General features: G+C 36.2%; 1 protein-coding gene across 3 annotated transcripts in view; it reads left to right on the top strand.

Annotated features, from left to right (window-relative positions):
- The window catches only part of LOC149847754 (translesion synthesis protein REV1-like), a 28,167-nt gene extending 17,891 nt beyond the window's left edge, over window positions 1–10,276 (top strand). For all 3 annotated transcript variants that reach the window (XM_089999054.1, XM_089999144.1, XM_089998972.1), the window contains 3 exons: window positions 881–1,021; window positions 1,236–2,248; window positions 9,398–10,276. The gene's annotated coding sequence lies outside the window, so the exon portion shown is untranslated. The remainder of the gene's footprint in view (window positions 1–880; window positions 1,022–1,235; window positions 2,249–9,397) is intronic.
- The last annotated feature ends 1,984 nt before the right edge of the window (window positions 10,277–12,260 follow it).

Raw genomic sequence — 12,260 nt, 5'->3', positions numbered from 1 at the left:
TGTTCTATGTCTTGTTCATGTGCATAATATTGCTCTGGGACACTGTTCAGGATAGTCTGTTGTTTCCCTTGCTTCGGTGTATTTGTATATGTTTATTGTTTGATCCCTATAAAGGAATTTGAATGAAGATCTTTTCTGTTTTCCCTGCCTTTACATTGCAAACGGCGGCTCACATGTCTTGATGTCATGATCGTTGTTAATTTTGCTGCATAGAACTTTGTTGGTTATATCACATTGTGATTTGGCTGTGCACTGTCATAGTCATGTTGCTTCTTTTCTGTGTGTTTGCCTTCCCCTTTATGTTAGTAGTTACTTTATCTCTGTGAAAAAACCCTACCTTGTTCAGACGCCTTTGACCAAAAAAAAAGGGTGGGGTGGTGGTTTTTTTTTTTTGTGTTTTGGAGGGAATGGATCGGGACATACCAAATCATTCTGACTCTGTCATAGGGATCCTCCAATTCACTTGTGTCATGCTCTCTTGAACATTATTCTTAATAGAGAATTTTACAAAATTGACATGTCTGGTGTCCTTTTTGTCGTGTCCTTGTGACAGTTCTGACTTGGATGCAACTCTGCTTCCCTCATTTTTTTTGTTTCCATGATTTTTTCTCTCATCTTATTGGTTATCAGAGAAGAGGTTTTCATATATTGATTATGCCTGTAATATTGGATGCTTGGAGAGATACATTAGCAAACTTTTTTTGGTCACTATGAGTGGCTTGGACATGTTGTAAATCCCATTTAACAAGTGCTTCACAGTCCCCTTGCACAGTTGCCTTTTAATTGCCTTTCTTGTCATTTAATTGTTCACTACATATGGCAGATGATCTAAATGGAACCATTTGTCTTCCATTCATTATGTATTTGTTTTTTGTTCTAGAGCTCAAGGTTTCACTTCATAGGAACCTGGAGAAATCGATACCCCAAGTGTTTTGATCAGTCATCACACAGGGCTTGTAACAAATCTGAAAGCAGTGTTCATGCTGCCTCAAAAAGCAGAGTTATTATTCACGTTGACATGGTAACTTCTGTAAATATCTGCAAGAGTTAAATTTTGGATGCAAATTTTTTCTCTCCTCTATTCATCTGCATGCCAAAGTTGATTTTATTTGTTTCTGGTAAATCTGGTATTACCTTAGTCATGTTCAAAAGTTTCATTTTTCAATATTTCATTGTGTGATTATTTGAACTTTTGAATCACAATAAATGTTCATAAGAATTGTTGGCACTTCCAGGACTGCTTTTTTGTATCTGTAGTCATCAGAAAATTTCCTGGGTTGCATGAGAATCCAGTAGCTGTATGCCACTCTGGCAGTCCAAAGGGAACAGCTGAAATTTCATGTGCGAACTATCCTGCAAGAGATTATGGTCTGATGTCAATATCTTGTTTGAACTTTGATTTCTTCACTCATCTGCTGGGCTTCCCTAAGATCAAATGCTATTAGCACATTGGCCAATGTTTTGTAGGCATACATGCTGGAATGTTCGTCAGGGATGCCAAGGCTCTTTGTCCTCACCTTGTCATTATGCCTTACAACTTTGAAGCTTATGAAGAGGTGACTTTTGCCTTTGGTACTAGATTGATGAACATATGAAAACTCTTTCTCTCTCTCTCTCTCTGTGTGTGTGTCACACACAAACACATGGGTACGTTTTCCTTTTGTTTTTATTTGATTGGCAGGTGAAGTATGCTTTGGCCTGATGTGCAGGGGCATTGATGAAGAGAATGTCTTATTCTATTTGTGAAAACACACATTTACATCTTGATGGCCTGTATTAAACATTTATTTTTCTGAAATCTATGATCAGGTTGCTGACCAGTTCTATAGCATATTACACAAGTACTGTAACAAAATTCAGACCCAGAATGATTTTCTTTTTTGGTTCATATCGCCGACCCCAATTGTTTTGGGATGAAGGCATAGTTGTTGTTGTTGTTGTACTGTAACAAAATCCAGGTCTGTTTGTTGTTATGTCTGGATCAAGATTCATTTGCTTTGTGTTCATTGATTAACAATGGCTAACACTAATATCGATAAAGGGCAGGCAGTAAGCTGTGATGAAGCATTTTTATATGTCAGACTTGGAAACAAAGGATCCTGAGGATGTGGCTTCAATCATCAGAAAAGAAATTGTTGAAACTACTGGTTGTACTGCCAGTGCAGGCATAGCTGCAAACATGCTTATGGCTCGCCTGGCTACCAGAAGAGCCAAACCTAATGGGCAGTGTTATATCACAGAAGAAAAGGTGTGCTTGATTTTTTAATATGCTTTTTGCTTGATAAGTGGTTTATAGTGGTTTTGAGCTCGAGTGAGCATCTTTACATTCTGTATATGATTCATTGTGGTTGTTTGAGTGTATTCAATCTGTATTTGGATAGAAAAAGAATTAGTTAAGAAGACACCAACATATGGCATGTTTTGGTATGTATGCTAGGGGACTATTTTTCCAGTGTTTGCAAAATGTGCAAATGGTTCAGGTTGTTATATTGTAGTCAACCTTAGCATATAAAAATTCTAAACAGCACATATGAAGTATGATCCAAGGGCTAGTTTTGGTTTTGGGGTTTGAACCTCTACAAACTAAGAGTATTCCATGATTTGTTATTGTGATTCATAACAAAATAGATTCACAAATAAATAAAAATATATGGAATGTGTGTATGTATATACACATACGTCATGCACATCAATTATGTATGTTAGTAGAGTAGAAACTGTAATGAAATAGTGAAAAATACAAAAACAATGCCACTAAGGGCTTTACAAGATCATGATCATAAACGTGCATAAGCACAAACCAATGCCACTAAGGGCTTACAAGATCACAATCACAATGTGCACAAGCACAAGTCCACTATCAGACAAAACAATAGCCAACAAGGGGCAACAACACAATCACTAAGTGCATATAAAACATTAAGGAACTAAATAGAAAAACAAAAAATATAAAAAATATTCATCTTTATTAAGCATAAATGCTTAAGAGAAGCATTATTTATACAAGAGGGATTCAACTTCAACCCCTATTTATACACAAAACAGCCACTAAGAGAGGCTATTGGGAGCTCCCAAGGAGTCGTTGGGAGCTCCCAAAGGTCATAAAAATGACTGTTTGGAGTCCCAACGACTCTTTGGGAGAATGCCCAAAGAGCCCTTGGTCTTTTGGGAAAAGGACCAAGAAAAAAATAAAAAATAAGACTGTCCCTAGAGGACAGATTCTATTACAAGGGGAAAAAACAAAAATACCCCTGGCAATAACAGAAAATAAAAGAGTAAAAAATATACTATATATACATATATTTTAACAGAAACGGGTAGGAGGGAGACCAAAATATTATGCAATTCATCCTTCACTGCCAGAATGCCAATAAGATATTATTTTAATGAGTCCTAGATTTTGAGATTTTTGTATTGCTTAGCTGTTCGTTGGACCAATCTTTTTGTCGTTTTTGTCTATATGTACGATTGTTTGCTTGTCATTTGATAGCTTGGTTTTTATGTTTTATAGTGTTTATGCTGGTGACAATGTGACTAATAACTGAGCTTCCAGGCGTTGGACATGCCTTGGCAGAGAAGCTGAATGATCAAAATATTCAAACTTGTGCCCAACTTCGCCTTATTTCAAAGGTTCAGTAAGTGGCAAAACTATGTCACATAGGTGCGGGTGTGGATGCGGGTGCGGGTGTGGATGCAGTGATGCGGCACTTTAAAAAAACTTGGGTGCGGGGAGGATATATATATATATAATTTTTAACAGTTTTAAGTTAACACTATATGTATTTGTGTGCATTTATGTATTTATATATAATATAGATAAAAATGGACTTGATTAGGGTTAACCTATGTCACAGGGATTCGGCTAGCAGGGTGTCGCATTCATGTTGACTCGACGGGCGTGCGGGTGCGGCACCGGGTGCGGTCAACCCGACCCTGGGTGCATTGACCGCACCTAGGGTCATTTTGGTTCATTTTTTGGATTTTTTTAAAAAAATAATATATTACATTTTTGCCCTTGCCGCACCCCCGCACCAAAGTTTTTTGAAAGTGCCGCACCCACACCCGCACCCGCACCCATGTGACATAGGGTTTAACTGAATCTACTTTTGGATAGAAATGGACCTCAGTGTGGTTGACTTCACCTAACACAAAGGAAGTTGTGTCCAAGTGTCGCACCCGCCTGGGTGCGTGTGCAACGCGGGTGTGGTGCCCTGTTAGAAGAGTCCGTGTGACATAGTGGCAAACTGATATAAAGCAATTTATCCATTAAAAGTGTTGATATGTTATTAAACGATGCTAAAGCTATTTGTATGTTTGATCAGATAAGCATCCATAGCTTACCTATTTTTTTTAATTAGTTGTCTTTTATATGTTATTTGATTGCATGCCATGTCCTCTTGAATGAAAATTTCCTGCATTTTTTTTATTTTCTTGTGTGCCTATGAATTTTGGATATATTGTACTTGTAGATAGCATAATTTATGGATTGTTTAATTTGCATTTTTTGAATAAATACGATCAGTGCGTTATGCAGTTCATACATGCACACACATAAATACACGATCAGGGTATTTTGGTAATTTCACTACAGCATTTATTTTTTCTTACTTTTTTTTCTTTTCTTTTTTTGTATTCTTTATATTTTTTATTTTTTATGTAATTGGGAAAATATATTAGTTAAAAGAGGTCGGGGTAGGCCTAGGAAGACTTGGATGGAGATGATAGGAAAGGATATGAATGCTTTGAACCTCACCGAGGACATGGCGTTGGATAGAAATGATTGGAGGAAAAGGATTCATGTGGAAGACCCAAAATGAATTTCTTTTTTGGTTCATATCGCTGACCCCAATTGTTTTGGGATGAAGGCGTAGTTGTTGTTGTTGTTGTTGTTGTTATGTAATTGGGACCATTGGGGGCCACACCAATATAGTCGTTGGGGTCCCCAACGGTCATTAATATGACCGTTGGGGCTCCCCAACGACTATATTGGGAGCCCCAATGGCCCCCTCTTAGTTGCCTTTTCCCTTCTATAAATTGAGAGGCTCTGTTAAATAATGTAACAATTTAATATGTAATCTCATAGTTTTAGTTTACTTTTAAGTTTAGTTAAGATTAGGTTAGTTTATTTAACTAGGTTAGGTTTCTTTTTCTTTTTTTTAGTTTATTTTTGGACTTATTTGGCTTTATGCTTTTTTGACCAAAGTCAAAAAGCATAAAGTAGATAGAGCTGTTGGACTCCCAACAGCTCTATTTAGAGCCGTTGGGAGCCCAACACTCCCTCATTCCCTCTCTCCCTTGTATTATAAATATGGGGTGTTCCCCCCTTGTAACTTACACTTTTGTAAAGCCTCCTTTTGGGACCCAAGATATTGAAGTTGATATTTTTTTACGTTTGTGCATTTGTATCCGTACCTTTGTGCACTTGTGAGAGTTCTCCTTTTATGCCTTTGTGCACACTTTGTGTTTCTAGTATTGTGTTTATACACAAAATCTCTTTCACCTCATAAACACACCCTTTCTAATGTTCATTCCATTCCCATAACATCATATGTTTCAACGGTCGATGAGACTTCTTTGAAAATTAAAAACATTGAAACACTTGATTTAAAACATTATCAATTTTTTTTTGTTCCAAAAGGGTGGTTCCAAAAATTAATTTAAACTTTTTTGCTGTTTCTCAAATTACCGTTCAAGGATGCCAAGTCTCTTTTTTACCTAAGGATTGCACCGTGCAGGATCTTCAGTTAGGGAAGCTGATTGGGTAAGGCCATAGGTGGGGCGATCTGTATTTCATGGATTTTTTGACACTACCATCCAAGTCATTTTATAATTTTGTAAATGTCAAAAGTATAGATGTTTGGCCCAAGAGACTTGGCCATCCGAATTTTTCAAAGATGCCTCTCTTCTCTTTTTTGAGAAATTTTTGTAATGAAAAAGTTATGACTTGTAAAGATTGCATTTTTGGTAAATCAAAAGCCACTGTTTTTCCTCAAAGAAGCTTTGTCTCTACACGACCGTTTAAATTAGTTCATTCTGATGTTTGGGGACCTTCTCCTATCATGTCTAAGGGAGGTTTCTTATATTATGTAATTTTTGTGGACAATTTTACTAGATACACATAGATTTTCTTTTTGAGTAGAAAATTCGAAGTGTTTTCCATCTTTAAAGATTTTCATGCAATGATAAAAAACCAATTTCTAAGTAATTTGTCTATTCTAAGATCCGATTTCGGAGGAGAATATATGTCAAATGAATTTCAAACTTATTTGAGATAAAATGGAATTTATCATCAAAGATCTTGTCCTAACACACCGCAACAAAGTGGTCTTGCGAAAAAAAAACATAGGCATATTATGGAAACAACCAGAACTTTTTTAATTTCTAAAAATATTCTAAAATCTTTTTGGGCCGAAGTCGCTTTAACTTCAACTTATCTTATTAATAGAACACCTTTGTCATCTTTAAAAAATGTTTCTCCTTTTGAAAAACTTTATAATAGGTCTCCGGATTTCAAAAGGCTAAGAATTTTTGTTGTAAATGTTATGTACTTACTCACAAAAATGATAAGCTTTCCCCGAAGGCTATTGAATGTGTTTTCTTAGGATATGGTGAAAAATAAAAGGGATATCGATGCTTTGATATATCAAATAATAAACTTTATATATCAAAATATGTTAATTTCCTTGAAGAAGAAGATGATTTTGCAAATAATGAGCCAAAAGAAAACAATGATTACTCTTTCTTATTTGATTTACTACCCCGACAAGATGAATCAATTGGGAATATTGAACCTCTCAATGAAGTTGAAAATCAAAATAATCAAATTTTTGACAATGAAAGAAATGAATCTCATGGAAATATAGATGAGCATGTAACAAATAATACTCAAGTTTATACTAGAAGAAGTGAAAATACTCATCCATGTGCTTTTGATAAATTTTCTCAAAATATGTCTTTAAAAGAATCATCTCAAAGAAGGTCAAACCGTATCTCTAAAGCACCAAATAGATTTGTGTCTTGTGAGTCTTTTTCACCACATTTTCGAACTTGTCTATTAGTCATTCACTCTTTTTATGAACCATCTCATTACAATGATGCTAAACAATATACACATTGGAATGAAGCCATGGAACATGAACTTAATGCTCTTAAGAAGACCCAAACTTGGAAAATTGTGGATCCTCCTCAATGAAAGAAACCCATAGGATGTTGTTGGGTTTTTAAGGTAAAAATTAAAAGTGATGGATCTTTAGAAAGATATAAAGCTAGATTGATAGCTAAAGGATATGCACAAGAATATGAGATAGATTATGATGAGACGTTTGCTCCGGTTGCTCCAATAACAAGTGTTTGAGCTCTTATTACAATTACTTCTATGAAAAAATGACATATTTATCAACTTGATGTTAAAAATGCCTTTTTAAATAGAATTTTTAGTGAAGAGGTTTATATGGATCCTCCTCCTGGTATGTTTTTAAATGGAAAAGTTTTGAAACTTAAGAAAGCATTGTATGATCTTAAACAAGCGCCCAAGGCTTGATATGACAAGTTTAATAATGTTCTAATTAACTTGGGGTTTGTTTCTTGCTATACTGACACTGTTCTCTTTGTTAAGAAAATAGGTGATTCTATTGTAATTATGCTCCTTTGTGTTGATGATATGATCATCACAGGAAGTGATAAAGAGGGAGTAAATGACATTAAATCTATTTTAAAGAAATTTTTTGATATGTCTGACTTGGGTTTTCTGAGATACTTTCTAGGTATTGAGGTGGCCTATTCGCAACGAGGATATATTCTATCCCAAATGAATCTGGCAGCAGACATTTGTGCTAAGTCGGGGATTTCTGATGATAAGAAAGTAAAAACTCCTGAAGTTATAAATGCTAAGACTTGAAGATTGTGTTCTGCTTGATGATCCTACTCCGTATCGACAATTAATTAGATCACTTACTTACTTGTCTATCACTTGGCCGGATATTGCTCATGTTCATTCTGTAAGTCAGTTTCAACACACCCCTACGATAGTTCATATGGCTGCTGTCATGAGAATTATGCGATATATCAAGAATACTATCTCTGAGGGACTTTTCTTATCCTCATCTTTCTCTCTTGATTTGACTGCTTATACTAATGCAAATTGACAAGGTAATCCCAATGATCGAATCTCAACTATTGGGTTTTGTATTTTCTTAGGAGACTCGCTTATCTCTTGGAGGTGTAAGAAGCAGCAAAAAGTATCTTTGTCGTCAACTGAAGCCAAATATCGTGCCATGACGACTACAACCATGGTGATTGTATGGCTTAGAAGTCTTCTCGGTGATATGTGAGTCATCATCTCAACTTCTTTCAAGATGTGATGTGACAACAAGATTGCGATCTACATTGCAAGCAATCATACTTTCTATAAGCGCACCAAGCATATTGAAATGACTGTCACTATGTTTGGGATGAATACCTCAGATGAATTATTACATTATCTTTTGTTACATCAGAACATCAGTTGGTTGACTTTTTCACCAAGGCGCTTCCGACTCTTCGCTTCTTGTTTTTCCTTAGCAAACTTTCGGTTTTCTCCTCGTAAAGTTTGAGGAGGGGTGTTAATATATATATATATTCTTTGTTTATTTATATCAAAATACTTGATAGGGGTATTTTGGTAATTTCACTATAACATTTTATTTTTTCTTAGGTTTTTTTCTTTTTCATTTATTGTATTCTTTTTTTTTTATGTAATTGGGACCATTGGGGGCCCCACCAATATAGTCATTGGGGTCCCCAACGGTCATTAATATGACCGTTGAGGCTCCTCAACAACTATATTGGGAGCCCCAATGGCCACCTCTCAGTTGCCTTTATCCTTTTATAAATTAAGGGGCTCTCCCCTCTTGTAAGTGTGGCTTGTACTAGTCTTTTTACCTCAATATTATTTCATTTTGAGGGGCTCTCCCCTCTTGTAAGTGTGGCGTGTACTCATCTTTTTACCTCTCAATATTATTTCATTTGCCTTTTTGGCATTCCCCCTTAGTGGGTTTGTGTATTGTGCACATTATGTCCTTGAAATTCTTGGCTCTTTGTTAAACTCTTCTAAGAGTTATCTTGTTTTTTGTATTTATGCATTGTTCATTACACTACTGGCATGTCATGTGGAAGCTCCTGAAAAAAGGTGGGTTTTGGGGATTCAGCAAGTCAATTCCGGCTCCCACCAACTACAAGTTTTCATGCAGAGCCTAAGAGAGGGGAAGGAGAAGAAAAGTATACAGGCGTAAAGTGAATAATTATTTTGAAATTATGGGACATCATGATATTCTAAAAGAAGGGCTAAAGTTTTGATTTTCATAATGTCTTAATTTTTTTATAACATCCCAATTTATCGTGATATTAACTCTATATGTAGATTGTACTGTGCAGGAGCTCTATCAAAAGGATCCTGAAGGATAGTGAGCAAAACCGTCATCTGCTGACTGAAAAATGCCAGTCTCGGAGTGACACTCCTGTCGACAGATGATCCATCGAGAATTAACTATCTTGCTCATTGTTCTCTGGGACGTTTGGATGCCTTGCATACTGATGTGCATTGTATCAAACTCTCTTTAGAGAACATATCGGACTGGACGGCAAAAGTTAAGCATATAAATCAGGTTGCCTACTCGTCTGATATTTTCCTGCACTTGTTAGAGCTACATATTAGCTAGAACAAGACCTCGGTCTGTCTGAATAAAAGCCACATAGGCTATGTTTGAGAGCCTTCAATGGGAGCTTTGTTGCTGTTTCCCCAGTTCTCTCGTGCCTTCTGTTGTTTGGAAGCAGTGTTTTGCAAAAACAATGCGTTGGTAATGGAGTTGGCAGCCTCAACACCACATTTCAACACCATTCACAAGGGAATGTTTTGGCAACTCCATCCTCGACACCACATTGTAGCAAAACCATATGTACAAGTGGCTTTTATGCGTCTGTTCAATCTGGGGTTCAGATTCATGGGTTGTCAATGATAGACGTGCGATGATGCTGACCTTTATATTTACATATGGTTCTGTACATAGCATGTGTGCTGTAAGGACATGGTAAATTGATTGCTTTCATATTTATGACATGAATTCAAACCAAATGATTTCATGATAAAGGTGAGAACAAAAATACAAGCTTCCACGGTCTTATGCTTCTGCATGTAAAGGAATAACAACTTGTGCTCTAGTTATGTATTCAACCTTCTGCTAGCGTGTATTAGAAACAGTTTCCTGCATTAAAAAAACTTTCTTCTAACGTGTATTAGAAACAGTTGCCTGTTTTTTTTTTCTTAAATATGTTTCACTGACTTCGTTTTCCTTTTTTCATGGCTTTCTTTGATTTTGGGTAGTACGAGTAACAAAATATCGTTCAAACCATGTTTAGCCTTTAGAATGGCTGAAGGCATCTTCCTAGCATTTTTGCAAACTGGAATAATTGTAGTTAAAAGCATAATGCTGAACTTCACAAATTTATGGGCTCATAAAGATTTTCTGGCTCGGGATAGCTGAAGAAAATTTAGTGGCTTATCCTTCTTTTCCAAGTCCTTGTTGCTAGTGGGGCTTCCGCCTTCCTGTTTTCCACATAGGTTGGGTGCAATATCACAAATCTCGATAGCAGGAAAACCTTAGGGAGCAAAAAAAACCCTTTTTTATTTGAAAAAATCTATGGAAATTAACATTTACAAAAATTTATTTTTTACAATATTAAAAAATAAAGAGTAACTAAAATATGAGAACTAGAAATGTGGGCATTTTCAACACTTTTTTTGCAAATCCAACTATGTGGATGTGTTTGGCATGGTGAGTTTGCTAGGAATCAACCATTGGATCATGCATTTTCGATGAAAAAATGTGATTTTTGAATGCTTGGATATTTATGAAGATTATGAGGCATTGATTTTAAAACCTTAAAAAAACTACGTTTATGCATCAAAATCTGGATGATTCTAGAGCGGATTCTTATAAAATCAATCCTGTAGATCACATCTTAGATTGAAGAGAAAAGAACAAAAAATTCATGAAAATAGTGGTTCATACATTAGTTCTTCTGATATTTCTAGTTCTCATATTCTAGTGATTCTAAAAATAAACATACGAAGAAAACATAAACTAATGTTATGACATTTAAAAGCGTAAAGAAACGTTCTCATGAAGAGAAACAACCTATAACATTGATGCCATAAAATAACGAATTTGCAAAATATTGCGATATTTGCTACATAGGCTCGGTGGGTCAAGCCTTTTACCATTTCAAAAAGTGCAACATAAGGAAAATCTTATCTAAAAAATAAGTCAGGCAATTAACTTGTTTTCTTCCAATCTCAACGTGCGAAAAAAAAAAGCAAATAAGGGACTCATATTAGGTTATTAGCTTGCCCTTCGCTAATTCACCTGAGGGTCCAGGCCCAGGAATAATTTTGATCTATTTGTGCACGTGGTTTGGTAGTAAATGATATTTTTTTTGAAAGGGCAAGCTGGGGTTAGGCAGACCCCTACCAGTATACAACGATACCATTGGGATTTGAACTTGCAACGTCCCAACACAAGGTGACGTTCACTGGCTGCTTATACCAGACAAGCGGAGACCCCGTTGGTGGTAAATGCCATTTAGTTGAAGTAGTAATAGTTATAGATTCTGAAAGTAGGCCGGAAGTATGATGGTTCGTTTTCATGTCTAGAAGCAAACATGTTGATGGTTCGTTTTCATGCGTAAAAGTAAGTTAGGCATACTTTCTTAACTCCCCTCAAAAAAAAGTTAGGGATACTTTCATCTCACAAATAATAGTCAACCTTGAGGAAGGTGACGTGAATCCAATAAGATGCAATTGGAGAAAGAATGATAAAAGAAGAGAAAATAAAATACGTGATCAATTCTCTATCTCAAAAGCGTGTTGACAGGTGTTGCATATATTAGCATTTCCCCAAGGTTGGCAATATCCACAAATGGAGATATTGGAATTTATAGAAAATTGGGATGCGTTCCTGTTTGGCAGTATCCACAAATTTTACACCTGAGGATCTAAAGGGACGTTTGAACAGAGTGATAACATGTACTTGAAGAATGTGACAATTACCTGCCGTTGACCAATGAATTGGAACCAGTGAAGTAGTGGAGGGGAAACAGTGACTGTGCCTAATTCTCTGACGAAAAAGGGTCTAGGGTATTGGAAACCCAATTCCCTAGCTTTAGGATCCGTTTTGCTCCAGCCATGGGGAAGGAGCTCCCATTCCCCACGGTTCCAGGCAGGGGCG

This window comes from Nuphar pumila, chromosome 1 (assembly GCF_984573655.1).
Source record: "Nuphar pumila chromosome 1, dmNupPumi1.hap1.1, whole genome shotgun sequence".
Classification (NCBI taxonomy): domain Eukaryota; kingdom Viridiplantae; phylum Streptophyta; class Magnoliopsida; order Nymphaeales; family Nymphaeaceae; genus Nuphar; species Nuphar pumila.
Note: the sequence above shows the minus strand (reverse complement) of the source record. Positions and strands in the feature narration are given on the sequence as shown.